The 17,495-nt window shown below is 40.3% G+C and overlaps 1 protein-coding gene across 1 annotated transcript in view; it reads left to right on the top strand.

Annotated features, from left to right (window-relative positions):
• The first annotated feature begins 15,114 nt into the window (after positions 1-15,114).
• Positions 15,115-17,495, top strand: part of PAK5 (p21 (RAC1) activated kinase 5) — a 314,636-nt gene continuing 312,255 nt past the window's right edge. Inside the window, exon 1 of the mRNA XM_036824177.1 lies at positions 15,115-15,225. The gene's annotated coding sequence lies outside the window, so the exon portion shown is untranslated. The remainder of the gene's footprint in view (positions 15,226-17,495) is intronic.

Here is a 17,495-nt window from a genome sequence, read left to right as displayed (position 1 = left end):
TCTTCCTGGTTCAGTCTCGGCAGTTTGTGCATTTCTAAGAATCTGTCCATTTCTTCCAGGTTGTCCATTTTATTGGCATAGAGTTGATTGTAGTAATCTCTCATGATCTTTTGTATTTCTGCAGTGTCAGTGGTTACTTCTCCTTTTTCATTTCTAATTCTATTGATTTGAGTCTTCTCCCTTTTTCTCTTGATGAGTCTGGCTAATGGTTTCTCAATTTTGTTTATCTTCTCAAAGAACCAGCTTTTAGTTTCATTGATTTTTGCTATTGTTTCCTTCATTTTTCATTTATTTCTGACCTGATCTTTATAATTTCTTTCCTTCTGCTGGCTTTGGGGTTTTTTTGTTCTTCTTTCTCTAATTGCTTTAGGTGCAAGGTTAGGTTGTTTATTCGAGATGTTTCCTGTTTCTTGAGGTAGGCTTGTATTGCTATAAACTTCCCTCTTAGCACTGCTTTTGCTGCGTCCCATAGGTTTTGGGTCGTTGTATCTCCATTGTCATTTGTTTCTAGGTATTTTTTGATTTCCCCTTTGATTTCTTCAGTGATCACTTCGTGATTAAGTAGTGTATTGTGTAGCCTCCATGTGTTTGTATCTTTTACTGATCTTTTCCTGTAATTAATATCTAGTCTCATAGCATTGTGGTCGGAAAAGATACTTGATACGATTTCAATTTTCTTAAATTTACCAAGGCTTGATTTGTGACCCAAGATATGATCTATCCTGGAGAATGTTCCATGAGCACTTGAGAAAAATGTGTATTCTGTTGTTTTTGGGTGGACTGTCCTATAAATATCAATTAAGTCCATCTTGTTTAATGTATCATTTAAAGCTTGTGTTTCCTTATTTATTTTCATTTTGGATGATATGTCCATTGGTGAAAGTGGGGTGTTAAAGTCCCCTACTATGATTGTGTTGCTGTCAATTTCCGCTTTTATGGCTGTTAGTATTTGCCTTATGTATTGAGGTGCTTCTATGTTGGGTGCATAAATATTTACAATTGTTATACCTTCCTCTTGGATCGATCCCTTGATCATTACATAGTGTCCTTCTTTGTCTCTTGTAATAGTCTTTATTTTAAAGTCTATTTTGTCTGATATGAGAATTGCTACTCCAGCTTTCTTTTGATTTCCATTTGCATGGAATATCTTTTTCCATCCCCTCACTTTCAGTCTGTATGTGTCTCTAGGTCTGAAGTGGGTCTCTTGTAGACAGCATATATACGGGTCTTGTTTTTGTATCCATTCAGCCAGCCTGTGTCTTTTGGTGGGAGCATTTAATCCATTTACATTCAAGGTAATTATCGATATGTATGTTCCTATTCCCATTTTCTTAAATGTTTTGGGTTTGTTATTGTAGGTGTTTTCCTTCTCTTGTGTTTCTTGCCTAGAGAAGTTCCTTTAGCATTTGTTGTAAAGCTGGTTTGGTGGTGCTGAACTCTCTCAGCTTTTGCTTGTCTGTAAAGGTTTTAGTTTCTCCATCACATCTGAATGAGATCCTTGCTGGGTAGAGTAATCTTGGTTGTAGGTTTTTCTCCTTCATCACTTTAAGTATATCCTGCCACTCCCTTCTGGCTTGCAGAGTTTCTGCTGAAAGATCAGATGTTAACCTTATGGGGATTCCCTTGTGTGTTATTTGTTGTTTTTCCCTTGCTGCCTTTAATATGTTTTCCTTATATTTAATTTTTGACAGTTTGATTAATATGTGTCTTGGCGTGTTTCTCCTTGGGTTTCTCCTGTATGGGACTCTCTGTGTTTCCAGGACTTGATTAACCATTTCCTTTCCCATATTAGGGAAGTTTTCAACTATAATCCCTTCAAATATTTTCTCAGTCCCTTTCTTTTTCTCTTCTTCTTCTGGGACCCCTATAATTCGAATGTTGGTGCGTTTAATGTTGTCCCAGAGGTCTCTGAGACTGTGCTCAGTTGTTTTCATTCTTTTTTCTTTATCCTGCTCTGCAGTAGTTATTTCCACCATTTTATCTTCCAGGTCACTTATCCTTTCTTCTGCCTCAGTTATTCTGCTATTGATCCCATCTAGAGTATTTTTAATTTCATTTATTGTGTTTTTCATCATTGCTTGGTTACTCTTTAGTTCTTCTACGTCCTTGTTAAATGTTTCTTGCATTTTGTCTATTCTATTTCCACGATTTTGGATCATCCTTACTATCATTATTCTGAATTCTTTTTCAGGTAGACTACCTATTTCCTCTTCATTTGTTAAGTCTGGTGTGTTTTGACCCTGCTCCTTCATCTGCTGTGTGTTTTTCTGTCATCTCATTTTGCTTATCTTACTGTGTTTGGGGTCTCCTTTTCACAGGCTGCAGGTTCGTAGTTCCCGTTGTTTTTGGTATCTGTCCCCAGTGGCTAAGGTTGGTTCAGTGGGTTGCGTAGGCTTCCTGGTGGAGGGAACTAGTGCCTGAGTTCTGGTGGATGAGGCTGGATCTTGTCTTTCTGGTGGGCACATCCACGTCTGGTGGTGTATTTTGGGGTGTCTGTGGCCTTATTATGATTTTAGGCAGCCTCTCTGCTAATGGATGGGGCTGTGTTCCTGTCTTGTTAGTTGTTTGGCATAGGGTGTCCAGCACTGTAGCTTGCTGGTCGTTGAGTGAAGCTGGGTCTTGGTGTTGAGATGGAGATCTCTGAGAGATTTTCGCCGTTTGGTATTACGTGGAGCTGGGAGGTCTCTTGTGGACCAGTGTCCTGAAGTTGGCTCTCCCACCTCAGAGGCACAGCCCTGATGCCTGGCTGGAGCACCAAGAGACTTTCGTCCACATGGCTCAGAGTAAAAGGGAGAAAAAATAGAAAGAAAGAAAGAAAGTGGATAAAATAAAATAAAATAAAATAAAATAAAATAAAGCTATTATAAAGCAAAACTATACAGACAAAATCTCACCCAGAAGCATACACATATACGCTCTCAGAAAAAGGAAAAGGGGAAAAATTAATATATCCTGCTCCCAAAGTCCACCTCCTGAATTTGGGATGATTCGTTGTCTATTCAGGTATTCAATAGATGCAGGCACATCAAGTTGTTTGTGGAGTTTTAATCCGGTGCTTCTGAGGCTGCTGGGAGAGATTTCCCTTTCTCTTCTTTGTTCGCACAGCTCCTGGGGTTCAGCTTTGGATTTGGACCCGCCTCTGCGTGTAGGTCGCCTGAGGGCGTCTGTTCCCCGCCCAGACAGAACGGGGTTAAAGGAGCAGCTGCTTCGGGGGCTCTGGCTCACTCAGGCCGCGGGGAGGGAAGGGTACGGAGGAGGCGGGGCGAGCCTGCGGCGGCAGAGGCCGGCGTGACGTTGCACCAGCCTGAGGCGCGCAGTGCGTTCTCCCGGGGAAGTTGTCCCCAGATCACGGGACCCTGGCAGTGGCGGGCTGCACAGGCTCCCGGGAGGGGCGGTGTGGAGAGTGACCTGTGCTCACACACAGGCTTTTTGGAGGCAGCAGCAGCAGCCCCAGCGTCTCACACCCGTCTCTGGGATCCGCGCTGATAACTGCGGTTCGCGCCCGTCTCTGGAGTTCATTTAGGCGGCGCTCTGAATCCCCTCTCCTTGCACGCCGTGAAACAAAGAGGCAAGAAAAAGTCTCTTGCCTCTTCGGCAGCTGCAGACTTTTTCCCGGACTCCCTCCCAGCCAGCTGTGGTGCGCTAACCCCCTCAGGCTGTGTTCACGCCGCCAACCCCAGTCCTCTCCCTGCGATCCGACCGAAGCTGAGCCTCAGCTCCCAGACCCGCCCGCCCTGGCGGGGGAGCAGACAAGCCTCTCGGGCTGGTGAGTGCTACTCGTTGCCGATCCTCTGTGTGGGAATCTCTCCGCTTTGCCCTCCGCACCCCTGTGGCTGTGCTCTCCTCCGTGGCTCCGAAGCTTCCCCCCTCTGCCACCCGCAGTCTCTGCCCGTGAAGGGGCTTCCTAGTGCGTGGAAATCTTTCCTTCTTCACAGCTCCCTCCCACTGGTGCAGGTGCCGTCCCTATTCTTTTGTCTCTGTTATTTCTTTTTTCTTTTGCCCTACCCAAGTACAGGGGGAGTTTCTTGCCTTTTTGGAGGTCGGACGTTTTCTGCCAGCGTTCAGTGGGTGTTCTGTAGGAGCAGTTCCACGTGTAGATGTATTTCTACTGTATCTGTGGGAAGGAAGGTGATCTCCACGTCTTACTCTTCCGCCATCTTCTCTCCCCCTCCCACTGATCTTATTCATATATCCTCGGTTTTACTGTACTCATTTCTCTGTGTGTGCGTGTGTGTGTGTGTGTGTGTGTGTGTGTTTAGTTCTATACAATTAAATCATCTGTAGAGGTTCATGCATTCACCACCACAGCCAAGATACAATTTCATGACCAGAAGAATCCTTCTTGTTGCCCTTTCATAACCATACCCACTTCTTTCTGTACCTCATACCCCCCTCCCAAATCCTGAAACTACTAATCTATTCTGCATTTATAAAATGTTGTCATTTCAAAAATAACTGTGAGGGAGATCAGCTCGGTGCTTTGTGACCACCTAGAGGTGTGGGATAGGGAAGGTGGGAGGGAGGTGCAAGAGGGAGGGGATATGGGGATATATGTATACATATAACTGATTCACTTTGTTATACAGCAGAAACTAACATAACATTGTAAAGCAATTATACTCCAATAAAGATGTTAAAAAAAATCACTGTGATTATTGGTGTAAAACTATCTGTTTAAGTTCCCTACTTTCAATTATTTGGGGCATATATCTAGAAGTAGAATTCCTGGATCCTATAGTAATTCTATGTTTATAATTTTTTGAAGAACTGCCATACTACTTTCCACAGAAGCTAAAACATTTTACCTTCCCACCAGCAGTGCACAAGGGTTCCAATTTCTCCACATCTGCGCCAACATTTATTTTCTGCTTTTTATATATATATATATATATATATATAATCTCCATCCTAATAGGTGTGAGGTAGCATCTCATTGTGGTTTTGATTCGCATTTCCCTGAATAGTGATATTGAGCATCTTTTCATCTGCTTATTGGCCATCTGCATATCTTCTTTGGACAGATGTCTATTCAAGTTCATTGGTTATTTTTAAATTTTTGTTTTTTGTTGTTGAGTTTTGGGAGTTCTTTATATATTCTGGATATTAACTCTTTATCAGAAATATAATTTGAAAATATTTTCTCCCATTTTGTGGGTTACCTTTTCACTGTGCTGATTGTGTCCTTTGCTCAGAAGATTTTAATGGTCCAATTTATCTAATTTTTCTTTTGTTGCCTGTGCTTTTGGTGTCATATCCAAGAAATCATTGCCATATCCAAACTTCTGATGATTTTACCCTATGTTTTCTTTTCAGAGTTTCATAGTCTTAGCTCTTTTGTTTAGATATTTGAACGATTTTAATTTCTGTATATGGTGAAATGTAATTATTTCTTTTGTAAGAGGATATCCAGTTTTCCCAGCACCATTTGTTGAAAAGACTGTTCTTTCCCCATTAAGTGGTCTTGGAATCCATGTCGAAAATCATTTAACCATATATTGAGGGTTTATTTCTGGACTCTCTAGTCTATTCCATTAGTATTTATGTCTGTCTTTATGCCAGCACCACAGTGTTTTGATTACTGTAGCTTTGTGGTAAGTTTTGAAATCAGGAAGTGTGAGTCCTCCAGCTTTGTTCTTTTTCAAGATTGGTTAGCTATTCATGTTCTTTGGGATTTCATATAAATTTTAGGATGATTTTTCTATTTCTGCAAAGAAGTTATTGGGATTTTTCTAGGCATTGTATTGAATCCATAGATTACTTTTGGGAGTACTGGCATCTTAACAATATTAAGTCTTCCAATCCATGAACATAGGATGTCTTTCCACTTACATGTCTTCTTTAATTTCTTTCAACAATGATTTGTAGTTTTCAGTGTATAAGTTTTTGACCTCTTTAGTTAAATTAATTCCTAAATATTTTATTATTTTTCATGCTATTGAAAATGGAATTGTTTTCCTAATTTCATTTTTGGATTTTTCATTCTTAGTGTATAGAAATGCAACTGATTTTTGTGTGTTGATTTTGTAACTGCAAGTTTTCTGAATTCATTTATTAGTTGTAACAATTTTTTTGTGTGTGGAATCTTCAGGGTTTTCTAATATAAGATCACATTTTCTGTAAACAGAGATAACTTTAGTCTGTCTTTCCAATTTGGATTTTATTTCTTTTTCTTGTCTAATTGCTCTCAGTAGAACTTCCAATGCTATGTAGAAAAGAGGTGGCAGGAGTGGCATCCTTGCTTTGTTCCTGATCTTAGAGGAAAATATTTCAGTCTTTCACCATTGAAATGTTAGCTGTGGGGAGGTTCTTCTTCTTCTTCTTTTTTTCTGCCTGTGAGTCTCTTTCTGGGTTCTCTATTCTGTTCCATTGATTTATATGTCTACCCCTCTGCAGATACTACACCATCTTGATTACTGTAGCTATAGAAAAAGCCTTAGTATGGGAAGAGTGATTCTTCCCACCTATTCTTCTTTGTCAAATTGTTTAGCTATTCCAGAGCCCATGCCTTTCCATATAAATTCTGGAATAAATTTGACTCTGTCTACAAAATCATACTGGAATTTTTATATTATTCAGGTTTTCTTTGGTTTATTTAATTTGTGTGTTGTAATTTTCAGCATACAGCTCTTGTACATGTTTTGTTAAGTGTATACCTAACTATTTCCTTTTCTTTGGAGCAGTTGTAAATGGTATTGTGTTTTAAATTTCATTTTCTGCATGTATGCAGAAACAGAATTGGCATTTGTATGTAGATTTTGCACCCTGCAAACTTGCTGAACTTTATTAGTAGAGTCTTTGGCATTTTCTATGTAGACACTCATGTCATCTGCAAATAGAGACATTTTTATTTATTCCTTTGCAATCTATTGTCTTTTGTTTTGCTTGCCTCATTGTTGTGGCTGAAATTTCTAGTACTATGTTAAGACTGGTGTAAACAGACACACTAGCCTTATTCTACATCTTAGAGGGAAACCATTCAGTCTTTCACCATTAACTTTGATGTTAGCTGGAGAATTTTTTGCAGATTTTTTAAAAATAAAGTTGAGGTAATCCCCCCATTCCGAATTTGCTAAGACTTTTAAATCATGAATGTGTGTTAGATTTGTCATAGTTTTCCTGCATCAATTGATAAAATTATATTATTTTTCTTTTTAAGTTTGTTAGTATAGTGGATTACATTAATTTATTTTTTAATGTTGAACCATCCCTACATTCCTGGGGAAAATTTCAGTTGATCACCATGTATAATTATTTGTATACATCGTAAGATTTGATTTGGTAAATTTTTTTGAGGATTTTTGCATCTAAGTTCATAAAACATATTTGCCTGCAATTCGTTGGTTATTTTTTCTCCCTACTGTGTTTGTTTAGTTTTAGTATCAGGGTAATACTGGCCTTATAAAATAAGTTGGAAAGTGCTATCTCTTATTTTCTAGAGCAGATTGTGTAAAAGAGGTGTTAATTCTTCCTCATATTTTTGGTGGTTTTCTCCAACGAAACCATCTGGGCCTGGAGATTTCTTTTTGGAGAGCTTTTGAAGTATGAATTCAATTTTTATTAATGATTACATTAATAAAATATTAATTTTTAAAAACTATTTTGAGTATGTATTTCATCTTGGTTGAGGTTTTTTGGTAGTGTGTGCTTTACAAGAATTGCCCATTCTTGTAAGTTGTTGAATTTATGAGCATAAAGTTGTTCAAAGCATTTGCCTATTTTCCTTTTTATGGCTGCAGAATCTGTAGCTATATCCCCTATTCCATTCCTGATACTGGTGATTTGTGTCTTCTCTTTATTTTTGTCTAAATAAATTATTTTAGTCTAGACTAATTTTAATTATCTATCTCATTCCATTTTTATATTTTACAATGTTTTGATATCACAAAAAGGAAATGTATTTTGAGATTTTTTTGGAGAAGAATAATGACTTGTTTTTAAAATATATATATTCATTATTAAAAATTTCAAACAGTTCTGAAAAATATAGAAGAGAAATTATATAAACAACCAAAATCTTTCCATCAGAAATATTTCTTGGTTTATAATATTCCACAAATCTTCCTGTAGAGAGAGAGATAAAAGCATAAGGTTATAATAAGTAAGATAAACTGAAAGATGTGTTTTTTATATATGGATGGTACCACATTTGTTACTTTAAAACTAAATTACATTTAATCTTGTTAAAATCAAATTTAAAAATAAAAGGAAAAGAAACTGAAGTGTTCCTATAGTATTTTCTAAACTTCAGAAAAATGTTTTTTTCACGAGAGAGATAAGCTTTTAAAATATTTCCTTAAAGACAAGAAAAACAGACTGTGAAAAGTCATGATGAAATTGGAGGTGGTTTTTTTTGTACATGATATACATATATATCTCTTATATATATCAGGTATACATGAAGCATATATACCTATATGCTTCAACATTAATAATATCCATTGACCTCTTGCTAAGGACAATGAGGACACATAATTTTCAGTCTTAGATTTATTTTAAAATAGATATGATTATCATTGTCCCATTTGATCATGGCTTCACTATTCTTAAGATTTGTTTTTTAAATTTAACTCTTTGTTGGGTGAATTCCATGATGAAGTGGTTTGTTTGTTTGTCTGTTTAAGGTTTATATCTACTATATATCCTAATGTGTTGTATGTTTAGGAACAATTGACTCTTGCCTTGAAAACTTGAAGAACAGCCTGACTAAGCAAAACACACCTTCCTGGGTCACTGTTTCGTTCCCTCAGCACACTCCTTCAGGCATTATAATGATGCTGTGAAGCTATCTAATGCAACCTGATTTTCCTTTTCTTGTATGTTAATTACCTTTTCTGCCTGTATGCACCAAAGATTATTTGCCTTTGAAATTCTATAACTTCACCAGAGTATATTTCAACTGTGTTCTTTTGTTCAGCAGATTTAAGACTCTTTATTTCAGGAAATTAGCTTCTATTACATCTTTAATTTGTCTATTCCATTTTATTCTGTTTTTGTTTGTTTTCTTTTGTTTTGTTTTTGTTTTTCCTCAGTGAAGGTTGTAAAAACTGGTATCCTGGTAAATGAAAATAAACAAAAACCTCTGCTGTGTAGTGTCTGTCAATTTATGTGGTGTAAATACTCCCACAATGGTTAATTTTAAGCTACCAATGTGATGTTATTGAAAATGGAGTTAGGAACAGGTATGTCTAATCAGTTCTTGCAAGCTGGTTCAAGCCTACATGTGTACATGTGTTAGATCTCCTTTGTTTGAGTTCTATATAATTTTCCTACAATTGGTTTTATATTCTTTTCTTTTCTTTTTCTTTTCTTTTTTTTTTTTGTAGTTAAGAACTGTCCATCTATCACTGGGCTTCAGTTGTGTTTAGTCTTATTTCCTATATTTTAAAATCTTTTGAATGGTTTAGTAATTTCCTTTTTATTTCACCCTGAACTCTGTCAGCTTCCCTTTCATTTTGGTCATGTTGTCTCTTCTTTAAACCCTTGTATTTCTTAATTTTTTTTTTTTCCTTTTTTTGTTAGAACATATTATCTTTTGTTACTTTAGAACTTTGGGGAAATATTTATTTGAACTTTTGTTCTGTTTCCTGGGAGTAATTCTTCAGATGCATATTCTTCTTTTTATTTATGTTCCTTTAAACATTCATTTCCATCACCTATTCTTCCCTACCCCACCTCACCCCATTATCTAAGCACATGTCTGGTTCCTTTCTGGAATCCGTGCTGGTTCCTTTACAGTTGTGATTCAGCTTTGAAGGATTCTAGCGATCTGCTGATGAATAAAGAGTGAGGGTAAAGAGTGAGCTGGGGCAGTCTGAACCTTGATTCCAAAGTGCTATCTTAAACATCCTTCTCAACCAATTTACTAGGTTCTCTACCCCTCAGGTATATCTTTTCATGGTTTTTGTTAATAAAGTTGGTTGAGATTAGTTTCTCATGTAATATTCACTAGTAGGTAGTTTTATTATATTAAAAAACCACGAAGTTCTAGTTATTATTTAACAGTTATTTTCCCTTCCAAAATTACAAATTGCAAATATAGATTTTGATAGTAGATAAAACAATGTTTTAAATATTGGAGAATGAATACATGCCAGCTTAAGAGATCATAATTAATCATTTCACATACAAAAAATGTACAGAGCCAGATACCTAAAGAGACAATGTACTCCTGTTTGTTCCCAAACAAGTGAACTTCTTGGGTGAAATCTGAAACTGTCCTCCCCCACCCCCGTGGGCAAGTAGAGACTGAAAAAAGGGGCAGAGTAGTCCAGATTGTTAAGATTGGTAGGTGGCAAGTTTAAAAACCAAGGGCATTTACATACGAGGCTTGTCTTGGGCACGGCAAGATGAGCAGAAACCTGCACTAGACCACCAGAATCTTAAAAGTTTATATAGAGGCCTTATCTGGGTTTGAGACAGGAGGGGAGGGGGCAGGGCACAACCTTTAAAAGGATAACCATTGAGGACATGACATAAACTGGTTAGAACCAATTAGGCCCAAGATGGCAGAAGATTGGACTTCCAGTGGACCTTGAGCCTCATTATACGTTCATTGCAATGCATCAGCATCTAAATGACAGACAGGTGCCATGACATTTCCAAGGCTGACCATAAAAGGCCAAAAAGTGGGCAGTGGCCCAATTCCTGGAAATCCCTGCCCCTTCCCCAAAGTAGTTAGAATATTCCTCCCACTCCTTAGCCTATGAAATTACCCAGCCCTGTAAAAACTAACCACCCCCCGCACCCCCGCACAGCTCTCACATTCTGAGATAGACCACATTCTCTCTATGGAGTGTGTATCTCTCTAAATAAATCTACTTTTTTAAAAATTAATTTTTATTGGAGTATGGTTGCTTTACAATGTTGTATTAGCCTCCACTGCACAACAAAATGAATCAGCCATACATATATAGATATCCCCTCCCTTTTGGACTTCCCTCCCAATTAACTTACCACAGTGCATTAGGTAGAGTTTCCTGTGCTGTACAGTATGTTCCTATCAGTTGTCTATTTTATACATAGTATCAAAATGTATATGTGTCAATCCCAGTCTCCCAATTCCTCCCACCCCAACCCTTTCCCCCTTGGTATCCATACATTTGTTCTCTACATCTGTGTCTCTATTCCTGCTTTGCAAATAAGATCATTTATACCGTTTTTCTAGATTCCACATATATACATTATTATACGTTATTTGCTTTTCTCTTTCTGACTTACTTCACTCTGTATGACACTCTCTAGGTTCATCCACATCCCTACAAATGACCCAATTTTGTTCCTTTTTATGGCTGAGTAATAGTCCATTGTATATGTGTACAAAATCTTCTTAATCCATTCCTCTGTTGATGGACATTTAGGTTGCTTCCATGTCCTGGCTATTGTAAATAGTGCTGCTATGAACATTGGGGTGCATGTGTTTTCTTGAATTATGGTTTTCTCTGGGTATATGCCCAGTAGTGGGATTGCTGGGTCATATGGTAGTTCCATTTTTAGGTTTTTAAGGAACCACCATACTGTTCTCCATTGTGGCTGTATCAATTTACATTCCCACCAACAGTGTATGGGGGTTCCCTTTTCTCCACACCCTCTCCAGCATTTATTTATTTTTTAATTTTTATTTATTTTTAAATCTTTTTAACATCTTTATTGGAGTATAATTGCTTTACAATGGTGTGTTAGTTTCTGCTTTATATCCAGCATTTATTATTTGTAGATTTTTTGATGATTGCCATTCTGACTGGTGTGAGGTGATACCTCATTGTAGTTTTGATTCGCATTTCTCTAATAATTAGTGATGCTGAGCATCTTTTCATGTGCCTCTTGGCCATCTGTATGTCTTCTTTGGAGAAATGTCTATTTAGGTCTTCTGCCCATTTTTTGATTGGGTTGTTTATTTTTTTGATATTGAGCTGCATGAGCTGCTTGTATATTTTGGAGATTAATCCTTTGTCAGTTGCCTCATTTGCAAATATTTTCTCCCATTCTGATGGTTGTCTTTTTGTCTTATTTATGGTTTCCTTTGCTGTGCAAAAGCTTTTACGTTTAATTAAGTCCCATTTGTCTATTTTTGTTTTAATTTTCATTACTCTAGGAGGTGGGTCAAAAAAGATGTTGCTGTGATTATGTGAAATAAATCTACTTCTTACTTATCACTTTTTGTCTCTCACTGAATTCTTTCTGCGGCGAGACATAAAGAACCTGAGCTTCAGTAAGTCCTGAGACAAGTTGTGCGGTTTCAGTTGGAAGATTGTGGGTTCGAGTCCCTTATGAGGTGCAGTTTCAGGTTCAGTCAAATACCCCATTCTGATGGTCCCAACAATACATTCTCTCCCATGTGTCCTTGGAATCAGCTCCCACTGTGGGAACAGTGGGCAGGGTGTACATTTCAAGGACATGGGAGGGGGTGAGGAGCCTCTGATCACCCAGATCCAGCTCAGGGGTCGACCAGAGGTCGTGTCCTCTCAATTACCTCCTCCAACAATCCCAATTGCTGATTACAGGTTATTTTCCAACTTTTAGAACTGAGCATTGGAGAAAGTCTATTACCTATTTAAAAATAAAGTTTTGGAATCCCTCTGACAAATTAGCGTAGTCCTAGTTTGTGTATTCAAAATTGATATAGTCAATAAATGTATTAGTGTGTAGTGGACAAAGTAACGTATTACCCAGATCCCCTTAAATAAAGGACCTGTTACCCCAGCTGTGGAACTACTGCCAGAAGGCCTCCAGCTGTTCTCTCCTTCAGGGATTGTCTCAGCTTCAGGGAGCTGCCTTGTCTCAAGTTCAAGTCCCTTGCAAGGCAGCTCATACTCAATAATTAATGTTAGTATATAAAGGACTGGACAACTCAAACCAACTCAGGACAACTCTGAAGGGTCATCCTAGCTCCAGAGCTCCCTGGAGGGCCCAAGGCTGTTACTGACCCGTTTATAGCTTGACTTCTACCTCTACCCATCCCTGCCCCCTATGTCTCCCACCCACGGGTATTGGTCCTTAGTATCTTGCCTGCTAAACTCTCAAGAAATGTCATTGTCTGTATAAAAAGAAAACCCCTAGGATCTAGTGCAATGCAGTGTTTACAGAAATAGTATTACTATTCATTTAGAATGTTTACCTTGCATAACTCCTAAATGAATTTGAGGCAACTAACAATAATCATAGTATTTAACCAGTAGACACAACCACAAAAACACAAGCTTTATGTAGGACAGGAAAGATAGTTTAAGTCAGTGAAGTTCAATATTTCAAAGCAAAATTTTAATTGATTGATACCAATCAATCACAAATAAACAACAACTCTATAATTTCTGGGTTTTGCATCTGTGCAAGCACACATACAAGAAAGTAAAAAATAGAAAATATTTATGCAAATAATGGTGGGAGTGGGAGTGGGGGTGTTAGGTGGGTAGTTAGGGCTATGTGTGTGACTTAGAAAATAAAGAGATGGATTTAGAGACTCCTATTCCTTTAAACAGAAAAACAGGGTATGATATACCAGGACATATTTCTCCTTTATACATAGGTATATTGAGAGAGAAAAATAATCATCCATTTATCATATGGTTCCTGTTTTGATATGACAGCTACTACACAGAGTGCACTGAGCAAATGGGAAACAAGCAAGAGGGAAATGATAAATACTGTACCATTAACTAGAAAACTGTTGAGAGTTATTGAGTGTAACAGGGTACCCACAGATACAAACCTTTATTTTTAATCTGCTATCCAGTTGTGGGATCAGATACCATATCGCTAGCTCCTGAGGGTATTATTGGGGCAGTTAAGGACAGAAAAGGGTGTGGCTTCTTCATTTCCGAGGTTGAAAACAGACGACTGGTTTTGTGAATCTCTCTCATTGTAGCCTGGATAGTAAATATTCTTAAAAATGTTGGAGCCTTCAGGGGTTGGGAAGGGAGTGGGCAACCGAGGGATTTAAGATGAACCACAAGGTATCTTTGCAAGCTTCAATCCAAACATCACTCAACAGAAAGCACTGTCATCTCTTGGTACATAAATGCCTTATTCTTATCATGTTCTGTCAGTCTTCTTAATTGGGCAAGCCCAGCCTTACCATTACATGTACAATAAATTGACACTTTGATGTCCAGTCTGAGCTTTTGTCTCATATCAGGAAAGGCGGGGGACAGTCAAGTCAGGCTGTTTCAGACTTGAGCAGAGGCTCACCTAGCAACTAGTTTGCTACCCAACTAGCAAAGTAAGCATGGACAAGTCCAGCTTCCCCTAAGCCTCAAATTCTAAGTCAGAAAGTAGCCAGTTTGTGATGGGCACTCAGACCCCAGCCCTACTAAGATTCCTCGCGGGTGGGCACAACATCCCGAGGGCATCTTCACTTGTTAGATGCCAAACCGTCTGTAGGTAGGAGGGGCCTCTGTGGGTGCCAGCGAACGTTTCTGGGGTGGCTGACTGAAGGAGGGCCACTCAGAGGTCACAGAGAGAGGGATTCTCTCGATCCTTGCTGCTCGGTGTGGTCGGAGGACCAGCGGCATCAGCGTCGCCTGGGAGCTTGTTTGGCCAGTAGAATCTCAGACCTCAGGCCAGACCAACTGAATCCGAATATGCATTTTAATTCCTAGGCACCTTGAAGTTTGACAAGCACGGGTCCAGGTGATAGCAATGAGGCTAGCGGAAGGATCTGCCTCTCAGCTCCGCCCCCTCCTCCCTTTGCTCTCCCCTTAAGCATAGCTCAGACCCGCTTTGGTCCTGCACAAAATTTCTGCAAACCCGGAGTGTGTGGGGAGGAGGCGTGCAGGAGCTGCCGGGCCGAGGAGGGCAGAGGCAAAGTGTGAGCGGATGGGCGAAAGGCGGCTTTCTCCAGCTCGGAGCTCCGCGACGTGGAGACACTCCCCCGACCCTCCCCCCCCGACCCCTCTCCACCCCCACACCCCGCAGCTGCTACCGCCTGCCTCCAGCCGGCTGCCACGAAAACCCGGAACAGCTGCGTGCGCTCCTGGAAAGTCCTCCTAGGGCTAAGCCGGGCAGCTGGGCATGCTCAGTAGCTGGGGGAAGCTGGCGTGGAGAGTAGAAAGCTTTGGCTTAGCCTCCCACCCCCTCCCGCTGGCCCCCGCCCCCCTTGCCCCTACCCTGCCCGTAGTAGTTGCCCGGCGTGCGCCCGGGGAGACCCGGAACATGGCGCTCCGAGCATTGTAGCAGCCGAGGAGGAGAAGGGGATGAGGCACCGCCGCTGCGCTGACAGCCAGCGACCAGGTAGGCAGGCGCGCCTGGCGGGGCTGCCTGGGTGGATACGGGCGCGGGGAGGGGCGCTTGCGGGGATGCGCACGGCTGGGACCCGGGCATCTTGGTTTGCCGGGAGAGGATGAGAAACGGACGTCTGTGACAGCGCGCAATTGTGCATCTCCTAGGAGATGCCAAAGGCTGGGGACCGGCTGGCTGGAGGAAAAGGATCCGGGGACGCCCCCCCGCCCCCCACACCCATGCGCTGCCATCCAGCCTGGGCTCTCTGTGGGTCAAATAAAGGGTAGTTCTTTTCTGCTGGGCAGGAGGGCGTGGGGGAGAACCCCGGATTCCAGTCCTGGGAGTGCACTGGTCCCCCGGACAGCTGGCAAGCCCAGCACCAGTTCTTTGTGTATACAGCCGCTCACGCCCGGGGGGGTGCCACGGTGCCTGCTTCCCCCGAGAAGTGTTGGACATATTGCCAGGGCAGGATTCCCGTTTGGTTTTTGTCTCTTGGCAGGTGTAGACTAGAGGATGCAGTAGCTGAGGCTTTATGGGGCTGTGTTCTCCTTTGTTACTTGCCTTGGTGTATGCGTGTGTGCGCGTGGTGGGTTGTAATGGAGAGAGAGAACTTCTGCTCGTAGGCACGGGTGTGGACAAAGCGTGCAAGAGAATCTCGGATCCAAACTCTTGTCAAAATTTTCTGCGATGTCGGCCTCCTGGAGGGTAAACTTGAAAAGTCCAGAGATCATCTGTGCCCAGTTTGAAGGAGAAGCATGTTCGCCTTTCTTAAACGCATGTGTGTGTATCTGGAGCTTTAAACCTGGGACGCGAGGCAATTCAGCATTAGGTATCAATTAAGGGAATTTGAAGCATTGGGGGTTTCTATGGTGGTCTTTTTTTTTTTTTTTAAGGCCAAATTAATTTTAAAAAAAGAAAAGTTGGCACAAAGCCAGAGGAAAGTGTCATCGTTAATAGTTAATGACAGCTTTGGAAGGCAGAATACACTTTTGGGGAAATCAGGAAACCTGGCATTCCACAGGGTTCGACCAAGAAATAGGCATAGGGTCTTAGGTAACTCACAAAACCTGTCAGTTCATCCTTTTCCTTTCTGGGGTTAGGTAGATACTATGTTACCTGAGTGCAGAAGGACTAGACCACTCTTTAGAAGTCCCTCCTACACTAGAATTCTACGAAATTGACACTCCATAATAACAGCTCTGCACCTTACATTTGTATGTCTGTTTTATTCAGCCCTACAACTCACTGAGTTAGGGAGGGAAGGTAAATTTAGAATATGCTTTTATTTTTTGCTTTATAATTTAAAGGATGGACATCTGCGACATCTCAAGTTTAGAGACACTTCCCTCCAGACTTACAGTATTTATTTTTATGGGCTCCTTAGGTGGCAAGAATGAGTTAGAGTATCATCAAAATGAAATGGGAGATGCTAGAAGAAAATGCACTTAATTAAATTAAAGCCATAAATGTCCAGTCTGATGATAATACCTTGACTTGGAATACATATGTGCAAAGCAGAAGCACTGCTAATGGAAGCAGTAGAAGTTGATGGCAAATTCATTGATATAATTGCTCTTAGAATGACGGTTTCTGTGCTCCTCTGTGAATGGGTAGAGATTGATTGTACTAGGTCCCTGAAATTGTTGTTTCGTTAACAAATATGAGTTTTAATTGCAGGCACTGAAAACAGTTTGACTATGCCTCCCCCCACTCCTTCACTTTGCTATTTTGCTAAAATGTTGCAGGTGTAAGAGGCAGGTGTTCTAGGCTGTCTAGTCACCTTGGTGATGAGACAGCTGAGTTTGAGCTCTGACGCTTTCATATTTAGCTTTGTGATCTTAGGCAAGCTATTTAACTTTCCCAAGCCTCCGTTTCCTCATCTGTAAAACAAGTCTAGAACTAGTAAGACTTAACCTTAAGACCTAAATGGGTAGGTGTGTGGATTACTCATAATCTAAACCACAACCAATGGTGGTGATCGTTATAAGAGGAAGGGAAATGGAGGTGTGTTTAGCCCGTACTTTGTGCCCTGTATTAAGCTAGACAAGTTCAAACATGTGATCTCATTTAATCTTCCTAACTGTATTAGTTTCCTGAGGCTGCCATAACAAATTACCAAAAACTAGAGGGTTTAAAACGGCAGAAATTTATCCTCTCACGGTTCTGGAGACTACAAGTCCATAAGCAAGGTTTAGGCAAGGCCATACTCTCTCGGAAGCCTCAAGAGGAGGATCCTCTCTGGCTTCCCCCAGCTTCTGGCAGACGCAGGTATTCCTTGATTT

This window comes from Balaenoptera musculus, chromosome 15, assembly GCF_009873245.2.
Source record: "Balaenoptera musculus isolate JJ_BM4_2016_0621 chromosome 15, mBalMus1.pri.v3, whole genome shotgun sequence".
NCBI lineage: Eukaryota > Metazoa > Chordata > Mammalia > Artiodactyla > Balaenopteridae > Balaenoptera > Balaenoptera musculus.
This window is presented reverse-complemented; position numbering and strand designations above follow the sequence as displayed.